General features: G+C 40.2%; 1 protein-coding gene and 1 long non-coding RNA gene across 9 annotated transcripts in view; one reads left to right on the plus strand and one right to left on the minus strand.

Moving 5' to 3' along the window:
- Nucleotides 1-7,010, minus strand: part of NUCB2 (nucleobindin 2) — a 53,910-nt gene extending 46,900 nt beyond the window's left edge. For 5 of the 8 annotated variants that reach the window (XM_064576791.1, XM_064576786.1, XM_064576787.1 and 2 more), the window contains exons 1-2: nucleotides 6,853-7,010; nucleotides 1,732-1,884 (exon numbers count right to left, since the gene is read on the minus strand). The gene's annotated coding sequence lies outside the window, so the exon portion shown is untranslated. Of the gene's footprint in view, nucleotides 1-1,731; nucleotides 1,885-3,711; nucleotides 3,934-6,852 lie in introns of all 8 variants that reach the window. The other 3 variants (XM_064576789.1, XM_064576790.1, XM_064576788.1) reach the window with 3 other exon arrangements.
- Nucleotides 7,011-7,123: 113 nt separating this feature from the next.
- Nucleotides 7,124-14,173, plus strand: part of LOC129046327 (uncharacterized) — a 33,069-nt gene continuing 26,019 nt past the window's right edge. Inside the window, exons 1-2 of the long non-coding RNA XR_008507400.2 lie at nucleotides 7,124-7,253; nucleotides 10,119-10,206. This is a non-coding gene — a long non-coding RNA (uncharacterized LOC129046327). The remainder of the gene's footprint in view (nucleotides 7,254-10,118; nucleotides 10,207-14,173) is intronic.

The following is a 14,173-nucleotide window of genomic DNA, read 5'->3' on the forward strand; positions in this document are numbered from 1 at the left end:
ATCAGATGAAGAAAGTCATATCCCATATGATTTCACTTATATGTGGAATCGAAAAAACAAAATGGGGGCACCTGGGTGGCTCAGTCAGTTAAGCATCTGCCTTTGGCTCAGGTCATGATCCCAGGGTCCTGGGATCAAGCCCCACATCAGGCTCCCTGCTCAGTGGAGAGTCTGCTTCTCCCTCTCCCTCTGCCCCTCCCCCTGCTCGTGCTCTCTGTCTCTCTCTCTCTCCCTCTCTCTCACTCTTGCTCTCTATCTCAAATAAATAATAAAATGAGGGGCGCCTGGGGGCTCAGTCGTTAAGCGTCTGTCTTCGGCTCAGGTCATGATCCCAGGGTCCTGGGATCGAGCCCCACATCGGGCTCCCTGCTCAGTGGGAAGCCTGCTTCTCCCTCTCCCACTCCCCCTGCTTGTTGTGTTCCCTCTCTCAGTCTCTCTCTCTCTGTCAAATAAATAAATAAAATCTTTAAAAATAATAATAATAAAAAATAATAAATAATAAAATGAAATCTTTAAAAACAAAAAAATAAATAAATAATAAAAAACAAAATGAATGAACAAACAAAAACAGATTCATAAATCCAGAGAACAAACTGGTGGCTGCCAAGTGGAAGGGAAGTAGAAGGATGGGTAAAATAGGTGAAAGGAATTAAGAGATACAAACTTCTAGTTACAAAATAAATAATCATGGGGATGAAAGTGCAGCACAGGGAATATAGTCAGTAATAGTGTAATAACTTTGTATGGTGAGAGATGGTAAGTACACTTATTGGAGTGAGCACTGGGTAATATATAAAACTGATGAATCGCTATGTTGTATACCTGCAACTAATAACATTGTCAGTTATATTTCAATAATAAAAATAATAGTAATAACCAGAACAAATACTCAATAAGACAGGAAAGCTTCTATAATGAATCACAGGCTAAAAGTAAAAAAAAAAAGAAACATAATTTATTAGATTAAAGTTACTCATTTTGAAGACAATGATCAGACAAAGCTCTTCTGTGGCAATTACAGAAGCTTCTGCAAGTGGTTATCGTAGCTTATAGATCTCAGAGATGAAAGAGAAAAAAACGATCCATAGTATGGCAGAGACTCCGATTTCCTGCCAATATCCAAATCGTCCCTTCCTTCTCAGTAACAAAAGCCCAATTTTATTCAGGGTAGCTATGTATCCAGCTACATTTCCCTGCTTCCCTGGTAACCTGAGCTTTGGTTTGGGAAGTCTCCTTAAAGGAAGAGGATCCCTCTTTGTCTTTGCCTTGCTGCCTGGAACTGGGTTGTGATGATTAGAACTCTGGCAGCTATCCTGGACTACAAGGACCAGTGCCACACCTTAGGAATGGCAGATCAAAGAACTGGGAAAAGCTTAGGTCCCTGATAACTTTATGAAACTACTATACCTATCCTAGAGAACCTACTTCAAGAATTATTTTACATGAGGGCCACCTGGGTGGCTCAGTCAGTTAAGCATCTGCCTTCAGCTCAGGTCATGATCCTGGGATCCCAGGATCGAGCCCTGCATTGGGCTCCCTGCTCAGTGGGGAGTCTGCTTCTCCCTCTGCCCCTCACCCTGCTTGTGCTCTCTCTTTCTTTCTCTCTCTCTCTCATTCTCAAATAAATAAATAGAATCTTTAAAAAAAAATTTACATGAGAAAATAAATATTGTGTGTTTAAGCCATCATTAAATCTGTTTTTATTTTTTGCTGTCTTAACTGATCACTTACCTTCAGATAAGTAAAGAATTTTTATCTCCTTTTTACAGATCAGGCAACTGAGATCCAGAGAGGTAAGATGACTTGCACAATATCAAATTAGTGAAGAGGTGGGTCTTGGCTCCTAGGTCAATGCTTTTTCACTAAAAACTGACTCAACAAGTTCTAAATGTAAAAAAAAAAGAAATAAAAACAGATTAAATATAAACATAAATTTAGCCTTATTACAGTGGTAATGGCATATGATGGTATATATATTTGTCACATCCTATAAATAGAAAAAGTACCAAATTTTTACAATGTGGAAGGAGACTAAATTACATCAAAATCCAGTGGAGAGGGGAGAGAGAAATATTAAATAAACAGAATCAAAGACCACAATAAACAAAGATTTGGGTTTAAGATGCCAAGGCTTTACCATATCACTCCCCTTGTAAATAAGAAGAATTCAGACTAAAAGCTTATTTTCCTCAACAATGAGACTTCAAGATATAGGTTAAGTTTTCTCCTTAGAGCCTTAACTGAAATTTTTCTTAAAATCCTTAACTAGAATCTTTCTTTACTCTCACCACCACTTTAAAAAATTAACCTTGGCCCAGTCTCAGTCACAGAGATCAGTAATGAAGCAAAATAGCTCAAATTTTCTTTTTTGAAACCCAACTACCTGTCAAATAGGTAGTTGGCTCATGTGCAAACTCACTGGTGAACAAAAGGAATTATTTCTAAGCAGTCTATAAAGAAAATAAGCAAATAAAATATCTTCAGATTTTAAGAAGACATATATTTCTTTCTTTTTATGGTATATTAACATAAAATCATCTAAGTAGGAGAGTGATCATGCACGTTATATGTAAAAAAAGGCATATGACCTTTATTAACACAGCATGGTCAAAAATAAACAACAGATTGAATCCTTATCACTCCCAATTACTGGCAAGCTATTTGCCTCTCTGATTCTCAAATTTTCTGCCTATAAACTGCCTATAAACTGAACTTATTCGTAAGTTTTTGATTGGCTGAAATAAGAATGAATACATGGTAATTAGCACAAAGCATGGCAATCATAAATGCTCAGTAAATATTAATGCCTTCTGTGTCTTGAAAATGAAATAGCTATAAAAAGTAATAAAAATCTGTTCTGTAAACACACAAAGTTATAAAACCTAAAGAGCAATATACCAGTTTGGCATACAACCTTTAAATGTCATTTTTGGCAAGGCTGCATTAGAACTCTCCTCTGAGCATTGCCACAGCCAAAGTCCTGATGCAGCTGTAGGCCAATGACAAGAATACATCCAACAAAAGAGGAATACAATCTCTTCCTCCCCGGGATTAAAACAAGAGTCCCAGGTTTCTTTCTCCAAGGCACTGCCCTTGGCCAGGAAACCTGGGTTGGTTCTTCTTCCTGTCAATGTCATAATTCTGTGAAAAGGAGCAGGGTGGAGAAAAATAAATGGCTTCTGAGTTTCTCAATGGCAGCAGTGATGAGGGACAGTACCCTAGTACTCAACTCCATTTTTCCCCTTAAAAATGAGAGTCCACAGGAAAGCTACTCAACTCCATTTTTCCCCTTAAAAATGAGAGTCCACAGGAAAGCAAGATTCAAAGTAAAGTATCAGATGTATGACCAACTTAGCTGGACTCCAACCCTTCCATGAATGAAGACATTAGTATAGCTATTCAAGTGCCTGGCTGGCTCAGTCAGTGGAGCATGCAACTCTTTATCTCGGGGTTGTGAGTTCGAGCCCCACTTAGGGCATAGAGATTACTTAATTAAAAAAAAATATTTTTTTAAATGAGAGTCCAAAGGAAAGTGAGATTCAAAATAAAGCATCAGATGTATGACCAGCTCAGCTGTATCAAGACATTAGTATAGATATTAATGTCTTTGATGCTCTTATCTGTAGAAAAGGACACCAACCAAGGACACCATCATATTGCCTTTCTTTTTTCAATCTTAATTGGTTACAGTATCCTTGATAATAGACTTACTTAATGAAAGCAGATACTGTTTCTCATCTGTGTCACTCAATAAACAAATGTATTAAAATTACAATGTCTCGGGCGCCTGGGTGGCTCAGGTGGTTAAGCGTCTGCCTTTGGCTCAGGTCATGATCACGGGGTCCTGGGATCGAGCCCTGCATCAGGTTCCCTGCTCAGCGGGGAGCCTGTTTCTCCCTCTCCTGCTCCCCTGGTTGTGCTCTCTTGCTCTCTCTGTCAAATAAATAAATAAAATCTTTTTTAAAAAATTTAAAATTACAATGTCTCCATTATTCATATATACTGTACTTTGGAGAACTAAAATACAATATGCCAAAAAGCTCTGCCAAATTTAAAAATATAATAATTAAAAAAATTTTTTTAAAAAGCTCTGCCAAAAATAAAAGCATACAACTGCTATCTCAATTTCCACTAGGTTGCTTTAAAATTTTTAAAACAGAATTCTGGGACCAGAAATGATCTCAGAGGTGGTTTGGTTCAAACCCAACTTTTACAAAAGGTTATAAAGCATAAGGAAGCTAACTGACCTCGCCAAAACTATTTGACAGAGCCAGGATTGGAATCTGGCCATCAAATTCTAATCAGGAATAATTTTCACCATTTCATGTTTTTTTTTAACTTTGGATTGAAAATCAATAAGTGATTGAGATTTTTTTCCTTAAATAAATTATTTGAAATTGTTAGGAGTCTGTTTTTTAAAGTCTATAAGCTAATTGCACATATCCAACATAAAAATAACAAATGTCCCCCCTTCTAGACCTTCAGATATTTAGTAAAAGGTGAAAGATTTATGCGTTTTGAAGAGAAACCGGAGTATTAGACCTTCAGATATTTAGAAAGAGTTAATCATCTATCATACCAAATACAGTCAACTCAATTACTCATGATACTTAAAAGATTATCCACTTCAGGGATTACTTTCAATGCATGTTAAAATCCTATATTTGATTCCTCCAGCTACCCAATACTTAAAAGGGTATTTTCCTCATTCATCAAAAGGACCCTTAGAAAGTAGAAAGCAACTTAAATATTATTCTAAATAACAAAATTAATTAGATATATCTATAGAGATATACAACATATCCCCAAACAGACACTGGTATTGATTATGCTGATAGTCTATATTAGCAACCATGATTAATAACTAGTGTTCTGAAAGGTACCCTCATTGTTTTCATTGTGCATTTCGTTTTAACTGGTATTTACAGGGCACAAACCAACTTGGCAAAAGTTGAACAGTAAGTACCGATGGGCAGATTAAGGTGAACAGAGCAGGGACTTAGGCCATGCAAGATGGGTATATTAAGATTGTTGGAAGAGAACAGCACTAGTAACCACAAGGAGGCGGAAATGAATTTTTCACTAGCAAGTTAGACCAGATCATGGAGAGTTTAGAGAACAAGATGAGAAACAGGTGTTTCCATGTTCACTCCAATCACAAGAGTAATAGTATTTGAGATTTCTCATTCTAAATTTCCTTTTTTTTTTTTTTTTTTAAATTTTGGGCCCTATTAACTGAGGAACATTTGTTGAGACATTTGTTCAGCATTTATTGAACTTGCTGATCAAGTTTTATGAAACAAGAACTTGCATTCAACTTCAATCAAGATGAATCCTGAGATAATATCTATGAGGGACAAGATGCAAAAATGTAGATATTGCCTAACTATTCAACAGAATTCACCAGGGAAGGCCCTAAGAAACAAAAATTTAAATAAATCATAAAAGAATCTATAGGTTATAGGATCCAAATCTATTATACCTATAGTCATTCAACTTTTAACTAATTCCTTAAAGCAAATGTTTCCTCAATTCTTTCAATTCTTACAGGGCAAGTCCAGAATCTCCTTCAAACTATCAGAAATATTTGCATCAGTTCCTCTATTAACCATTCTACTTTTAATAAATTCCTTAAAGCAACTGTCTCAGCATTTTTTTTTCCGATTCTTTAGAGAAAGTCCAGAATCTCCTTCAGACAGAATTGACTATCAGAAATATTTGCATTTAACCTCCTTCCCCCTTTTTTAGCCAAGAGAATAGTAAGTGGTTTGATGTTCATATTCATCCATGGATTTAAGAGCATTAATAAAAGGCTTAGATGGGAGCACTTACGTATTCAATTGTGTAAATGTATATTATCCAATTTAGGAGTTTAGTGGACACTCTGAGAATCTCAAGAGGTTCTGTCTCCCAAAAATCAGAATAATGGTTCAAGGGTCATGTTCATATTTTCTCCCTCCTCCTTTCCCTCTCTCCCTGTTCCTGTCTCTGTCTCGATATTATAAAATATCTGGATATTATGGGACGCCTGGGTGGCTCAGTTCGTTAAGCGACTGCCGACGGTTCAGGTCATGATCCCAGGGTCCTAGGATCGAGCCCCATGTCCGGCTCTCTGCTCAGCGGGAACCTGCTTCTTTCTCTCCCTCTGCCTGCCGCTCCCCCTGCTTGTGCTCTCTCTCTCTGACAAATAAATAAATAAAATCTTTAAAAAAAAAATCTGGATATTGTAAAATAATTGCCACCCAAGACCAACTGCCAGCACCGACCACAACAAAAACTACATTTGTTCGCGGAGTTACCATTTAGGAAGTGCAACAAGAAAGTACTATCTCCGAAACAGAAAGAGCTCATCTCACAGCAATTATTTCTCACTTAAGGGAAAACAATACCACAGCTGACACGAACTTTCTCTAAGTGTCAAGGGTTGCGGGGTTAACAGACCGGCAGAAGAGCAGGATTCGCCGGCCTAGTTTTGCTTGACCGCTCCGGGGGTGATGTGCATCAGCAGGGAACGTGGGTACACCCCCCTTCTCAGTGGGCACCTCCTTCGCCCATCGACCTGCCAAGGCGAGGCTGGACCCTGTCGGGGTCTCGGTCCTGCACTCACCCACGCCTGCTCCCGGCCAAGAGCCTACCACCTTCAGCTACCCCAAAGAAAGCTTGAGTGCCCTGCTACGAGTGGAGTGGAAAAAGGGACCCCACGCCTCGGGTTGCAACTGGAAGCGCCCCTCCACCGGTGCCCGCCCACTGTGCGGTTTTCCCCGCCATTCTCACTGCAGGGTAGGGCAGGCGAAGCCCTGAGCCCTATCTCAGGACCCGCTCCAGCCTCCCGCCGCGCTGATCCGCACCCACCTCGGGCCCCCGGCCTTACCAAGCCGGGTCTCGGCGCTCGAGGCTCCGCCTGCTGAATGCACGCAGTACATAAACCTGTCTCTCCAGCCCCCCGCCCGCGTTTTTGCTCTGGACCTCTGTTGACCGCGCGCTCCCGCCTCTTCGCTGCCTTGGCGACAGCCCCCGCCCCTCCGACAGCCCCTGATTGGCCCGATTAGGATCGCGGAAGTTGCCGATTGGCGGGGGTGGAGACGAGGCCGCGCCCGCTGGCTGAGAGGCGGGCGGTGTGGAACAGGAACTCGAAGGAGCCTGGGGGAGCCGAAGCCAAGAGGGACGTGGCGCTCTGCGACGCGGGCGGGGAAGCCGCGCCCCTTCCCTCTCTAGCTTTCATGGAGAAGCCTGCGAAGCAGGAATTTGGGCGGGTGAGGTGCTGTCCCGGGATCGGGACAAAGCCCCAGGGATCGCCTCCCCCTTGGCCGCTGGCCTGCGCCGGCAGCGCCCCGACCGGTCAGAGATGGGCTGCCAGGCCCATTTTCGCCTATAGGCCTCGCTCGGGGGAACACCCCCGGCCTCCTCCCAGCGGGAATCTTTTCTGGTATCCGCATCCTCACCAGCCGTGGTGGTGCATGCAGGGCCCTCAGCCGCCGAGCTTGATTGCTTTTTACTACCCTTTCTCCCATCTCTCACACCCTTCTGCGCACATTATCTCTTTTCTCCACGGCCTCCGCTCCTAGAACTGAGGCATTACTCCACTCCCCCTCACTTTAAAGGTGGGAAAACAGGCTCAAAAATATACGTGGTTCGAGGGTTAGAGAAGCTTTTGGACCCTCGAAGCTGATTCCAAAGCATGTCTGCCAAGTAATAGTACCGCCCAAAACAAGTTTTCTAGCTTGCAAAAAATGGTATCTATCTCAGAGTTTCTAGCTTGCAAAAAATGGTATCTATCTCAGAATGTATCTAACCACCCATAGCATGGTTTCCCCATTTCTAACATGGAGGTAATAATGGTTCCCCCTCATAGAGTTCTGAGGGTTAATGAGTAGATTAGATGAGTAAAACATTGCAGAAAACCAGTACAGAACCTGCTGCATGTATGTTAATCATGGTTGCTTCTATTTACCAGGAAATAAAGGCGGGTAGTAACTAACTGCACCAGTTTGGAGCCAGACTGCCTACGTTGCAAAACCGGATTCAGTTTACCATACCAACTCCAAGTACTTAAGCGCTTTGTGCCTCGGTTTCCTTGTCTGTAAAATGGGGATGATAATTGTACCCTCCTCCTTACAGCATAACAATTAGTAGAAAAGTGACTGGCACATACTAAGTGCTCAATAAATGTTAGCCATTCTTACCTTAGTGGCTGAACTAGGACTATAATTCAAGTCTTTGGACTTCAAGACCAGTAAACTTTGCTCCTACACACTTCTCATCGACATACTTAACAATGCCTCAAACCTTTTTAAGATTCAGTTAGAAACACTTGTCCATTTTCTTTAAGTCAAAATCTTAAACCATCTCCCTTATCATCATCAAAGTCTTAGAATGTTGTGATTCTGCCTCTAATGAAGATTTAATGGCAGAGGCAAATGTAAGGAAAATAATCATGTTCTGTTCCGATGGATAGATTGAAGAGCAAAAGCACTAGAGTAAGAATATTCAAGAGGTGATGTAGGAGCACTGAATTTCAATTTGAAGAACATGGGAAATATTATTGTATATTGGCTATGTAACATTAATAATCAATATTAGTGTCAGATCAGGAGACAATACCACATCCCAACACTGGAAAACACTAAACTGTAAATACATCTTCCACATTTTTTTTAAGATTTTATTTATTTATTTGTCAGAGAGAGAGAGCACAAGCAGGGGGAGTGGCAGGCAGAGGGAGAAACAGGCTCCCCGCTGAGCAAGGAGCCAGATGCAGAATGCGGGATTTGATCCCAAGACCTGAAGTCATGACCTGAGCCAAAGGCAGATGCTTAACCAACTGAGCCACACAGGCATCCCCATCTTCCACATTTTTATTACCCATTATCTACCAGGGGGCCAAACACATAGTGCCTGATCCAGGCACTAAGATTTGGGATAGACCCTTTAAGGGGACACCCTGAAAGATCTGGTAATAATGTATCTAGATTATTTATAGTAATCCAATGGAGATGAATAATGGAAAATAAGAAAATTGGATTAGTCCAATAACAAGAGGAAAAAGATAATGTACACTAGTGTGGTGACTGAGATGTCAGCATTATTCTCAACAATATTCTGGCATGAACAAAAAAGAGAAGACAAGGAAGACAGGGCAAACAAAGATTAAACAGCAAGATCCAGAATTAGGAGAAATTGCTGAGGAAAATATTTCAGAATGTCATGTTCATATAAAGCAGGCAACAGCATCTCTTATACTAATAAAGATTGTTTTGTGGTAGGGAAAAATAGAGATGTTGATAATGAGCCCTGGAAACATGCTATGATCTGAGGGACTAATAAGGAAATGTTACTTAATAGGTAACCCCAAACTTGGGGAGTTTAGCACTGATGGAAAATCTGATGGGGAGGAGAACTGGAGAACATACTATTATTACATTGTACAAGGGAAAAAACAAGGTTTTGGAGTCAGAACAGGATCCTATCCTGTCTGGATTAAAAACCCAGCTCTACCTTTATTAACTGAATTTCCTCTGGAAATTACTTAACCAGTCTCCATAGCATGGTTTCCCCATTTCTAACATGGAGGTAATAATGGTTCCCCCTCATAGAGTTCTGAGGGTTAAATGAGTTTATATTTGTAAAGCAGAGCAGTGCCTGGCATACAGTAATTGCTATATTAACGTTTGATAAAATAATGATTTCAGTTTCTCCATCTGTATCCTGGGGTCATAATACTGGACTTACTGTAAGGATTCAAATGATGTATATAAAGTGTTAGAGAGGAGATGCTCAATAGATACTATTTCTCTTCCCCTCCAGTACCCCCAACCTCCAGCCTGTTACCTTTGAATCCCTCTCTGATTACCACTGCCACTGCCATCAAGGGGCTATTGCTCAACGTGGTCTATGCAAGGATAAAATATCTTTTCTTGATTTCCCTTGGCTCAGAGGAGAAGCTCAAAATGAGTTTACTGGAAGCCAGGAGAAAATAAAAGGGAAACAACTCTAAAGAAACAGCTGATGTAAAGCCTGCCCTATAGTACATCTCTTGGTACTTTGGACAGAAAAAAAATGATGTCAAGGAGATTCTGGCTTCCTAACACTTTAGTTCTCCCCCTTCTCACTTCTTCTAGGATCCCAGAGAGCATCAACTGGCCAAGTTCTTCATTATCTTCAGAAGAAGAGAGAGGGAGGCAGAGGAGTATTTACTGACAAGAGACAGTAAGTAATCAGAACAAGAAAACTCAACAGTACACTCTACATGGGAGCCAAGACTTACTCATTTTACTAAGGTTTAGATCAGGGGTCAGAAAACTATGGCCCTTGGACCAAATCAACCAACTGCCTGTTTTTGCAAATAGTTTTTTGGAAACAAAGCCATACTCAACAGTCACACTCACTTGTTTATGTACTGTCCCTGGTTGCTGTTGTACTATAATGGTGGGGTTGAGTGGTTGTAACAGACTGTTTGGCCCTCAAAGCTAAAAATATTTACTACCTAGCTCTTTACAGAAAAAAAAAATTTTTTTTGCTAACCTCTGATTTAAAAAATTCTGCCAGAAGCGTCTTTTCAGCATCCCCCGTGCAAAAATTTTCACCTTTATTAAATCCTCTTCCCAGACCTTAATGTGCATACAAATCATGTGAGGATTTTGTTAAAATGCAGATTCTGATTCAGTAGATCTACAATGAGGCCTGAGATTCTGCATTTTTAAGAAGCTCTACAGGATACGAGTTATCTCTAGATCAACTTGATTTCATCGGAGTTTTTTTTTTCTTTATTGAAGTATAATTAACAAATAACATTATATTAGTTTTGGTGTACAACATAATGTTTCAAAATTATATATTCAATATGTATATATTGTGAAATGATCACTACAATAAGTCTAGTTAACATCCATCATCACACATAATTATACATTTTTTTCTTGTCAAACAGAGAAAGACATGTATCATATGATCTCACTGATATGAGGAATTCTTAATTGCAGGAAACAAACAGGGTTGCTGGAGTGGGGGGTGGGGTGGGAAGGATGGGGTGACTGGGTGATAGACACTGGGGAGGGTATGTGCTCTGGTAAGCACTGTGAATTGTGCAAGACTGTTGAATCTCAGATCTGTACCTCTGAAACAAATAATGCAATATATGTTAAAAAAAAAAAAAGAAGAAGAAGAAGAAGAAGGTAGCGGGAGGGGAAGAATGAAGTGGGGGAAATCGGAGGGGTAGATGAACCATGAGAGACGATGGACTCTGAAAAACAAACTGAGGGTTCTAGAGGGGAGGGGGGTGGGAGGATGGGTTAGCCTGGTGATGGGTATTAAAGAGGGCACGTTCTGCATGGAGCACTGGGTGTTATGCACAAACAATGAATCATGGAACACTTCATCTAAAACTAATGATGTAATGTATGGGGATTAACATAAGAATAAAAAATAAATAAATAAATAAACAAATTTTTTTCTTATGATGAGACTTTTTAGGATTTATTCTCTTAGTGGGGCAACTGGTTGGCTCAGTCAGTTAAGCATCCTACTCTTGATTTTCACTCAGGACCTGATCTCAGGTCATTCTGATTAGGGTGGTAGGATGGAGCTCTGCATTCAGTGGGAAGTCTGTTTGAGATTCTCTGCCTGTCCCTCTACCTTTCCCCCCAGCTCTCCACTGGGCCCCCGTGCTCACTTGCTCTCTCTCTAAAATAAATGAGTAAACACTTAAAAGAATATTTACTCTCTTAGCAACTTTCAAAAATGCTATACAAGATTTATTAACTATGGTCACCAAGCTATCCTTTACGTCCCCAGGATTTATTTATTTGACAACTGGAAGTTTGTACCTTTTGACCACCTTCACCTATTTCACCCACTCGCCACCTCCTGGATCTGGCAACCACCAATCTCTTCTATGAGTTTGTTTTTTATTTTTTTTTAATATTTTATTTATTTATTTGAGAGAGAGTGACAAAGAGAGGGAGCATGAGTGGGGGGGAGCGGGTGGGGAGAGGGAGAGGCACACTCCCCACTGAGCAGGGAGCCCGATGCAAGGCTCTATCCCAAGACTCTGGGATCATGACCTGAGCTGAACACTTAACCGACTAAGCCACCCAGGTGCCCCTGTTTTTGTTTTTTTTTTAGATTCCACATATAAGTGAGATCATATGGTATTTGTCTTTCTCTGTCTGACTTATTTCATTTTGCATCTCGCCCTCAAGGTCCATCCACGCTGTTGCAAATGGCAGGATTTTCTTATTTTTATGGCTAAATAATATTCCATTGTATATAGATACCACAACTTCTTTATCCATGCATCCATCAGTGGATACTTAGGTTGTTTCCATGTCTTGGCTATTGTAAATAATCCTGCAATGAACATGGAGATGCAGGTAGCTTTACAAGTTAGTATTTTCATTTCCTTGGGATAAATACCAGTAGTGGAATTGCTAGATCAAATGGTAGTTCTATTTTTAATCTTTTAAGGAACCTCCATATTATTTCCTATGGTGGATGCACCAATTTACATGCCTACCAACAGTGTACAAGGGTTCCCTCTTCTCCACATCCTCTCCAACACTTGTTATTTGTTATTTCTTGTCTTTTTGATAATAGCTATTCTATCTAGGTGTATCGATGAGGTGATATCTCATTGTGTTTTGGGTTTTTTTTTTTAAGATTATTTATTTATTTATTTGACAGAGAGAGACACAGCGAGAGAGGGAACACAAGCAGGGGGAGTGGGAGAGGGAGAAGCAGGCTTCTGGCAGAGCAGGGAGCCCAATGTGGGGCTCGATCCCAGGAACCTGGGACCATGAGCTGAGCTGAAGGCAGACGCTTAACGACTGAGCCACCCAGGCGCCCCTCATTGTGGTTTTGATTTGCATTTCTCTGATGACTAGTGATATTGAGCATCTTTTCATGTGTCTCTTGACCATGGGAAAGAAAAATTAAGAAAACAATCCCATTTACAATTGCATCAAAAAATAATAAAATACCTAGAAAATAAATTTAATGGAAAATGTCTATTCAGATCTTCTGCCCATTTTAAAATTGGATTTTTTAAGGTAATCTCTGTGCCCAAAATCGGGCTTGAAGTCATGAGCCTGAGATCAAGAGCTGCATGCTCTACCGACTGAGCCAGCAGGTGCCCCTATTTTTTGCTATTGAGTTATATGCGTTCTTTATGTACTTGGTTATTAACCCCTTACCAAATATATGATTTGCAAATACTGTCTCCCATTCAATCGATTGCCTTTTCATTTTGTTGAAGAGTTTCCTTTGCTCTGCAGAAACTTTTTAGTTTGATGCAGTCTCATTTGTTTATTTTTGTGTTTCTTTTTCTCTTTTTAAGATTATTTATTTATTTATTTAAAAGCACAGAGAGCACAAACAGGAGGGAGCAGCAGAGGGAGAGGGAGAAGCAGGCTCCCTGCTCAGCAGGGAGCCTGATGCAGGGCTCGATCCCAGGACCCTGCGATCATGACCTGAACTGAAAGCAGACGCTTAACTGACCCAGCCACTGAAGCACCCCTATTTTTGTGTTTCCTGCCTTTGCTTTTGGTGTGAATTCCAAAAAAGTCATCACCAAGACTGATGTTAAGGAGCTTACCACCCACGTGGAAGTTCTTCTAAGAGTTTTATGGTGTCAGGTTTACATTCATGTGTTTAATCTATTTTGTATTGATCTTTGTTTCTTGTGTAAGATAGTGGTCCAGTTTTTCTTCTGCATGTTGCTGTCCAGTTTTCCCAACAGCATTTATTGCAGAATCTGTCCTTTCCCATTGTGCATTCTTCATAAATTAATTATTGACCATATATGCATGGGTTTATTTCTGGGTGTTCTGTTCCATTGAGCCATTATGTCTGTTTTTATGTTAATACCATATTGTTCTGGTTACCGCAGTTTTGTAATATAGTTTGAAATCAGGAAGCGTGACGCCTCTGGCTTTGTAATTCTTTCTCAAGATTGCCTTGGCTATTTTGGGTCTTTTATGGTTACATATAAATTTTAGGATTATTTTCTTCAATTTCTGTTTTAAAAATGCCACTTGAATTTGCATTGAATCTGTAGATTGCTGTGGGTAGTATGGACATTTTAACAATATTTGTTCTTCCAATCCATGAGCATGGAATATCTTTTAATTTATTTGTGTCTTCTTAAATTTCTTTCATCCATGTCTTATAGTTTTCAGTG

The sequence above is a fragment of the Mirounga angustirostris genome, unplaced genomic scaffold (genome assembly GCF_029215605.1).
Source record: "Mirounga angustirostris isolate CCGP_5_RB_7025 unplaced genomic scaffold, mMirAng1.0.hap1 SCAF_13, whole genome shotgun sequence".
NCBI lineage: Eukaryota > Metazoa > Chordata > Mammalia > Carnivora > Phocidae > Mirounga > Mirounga angustirostris.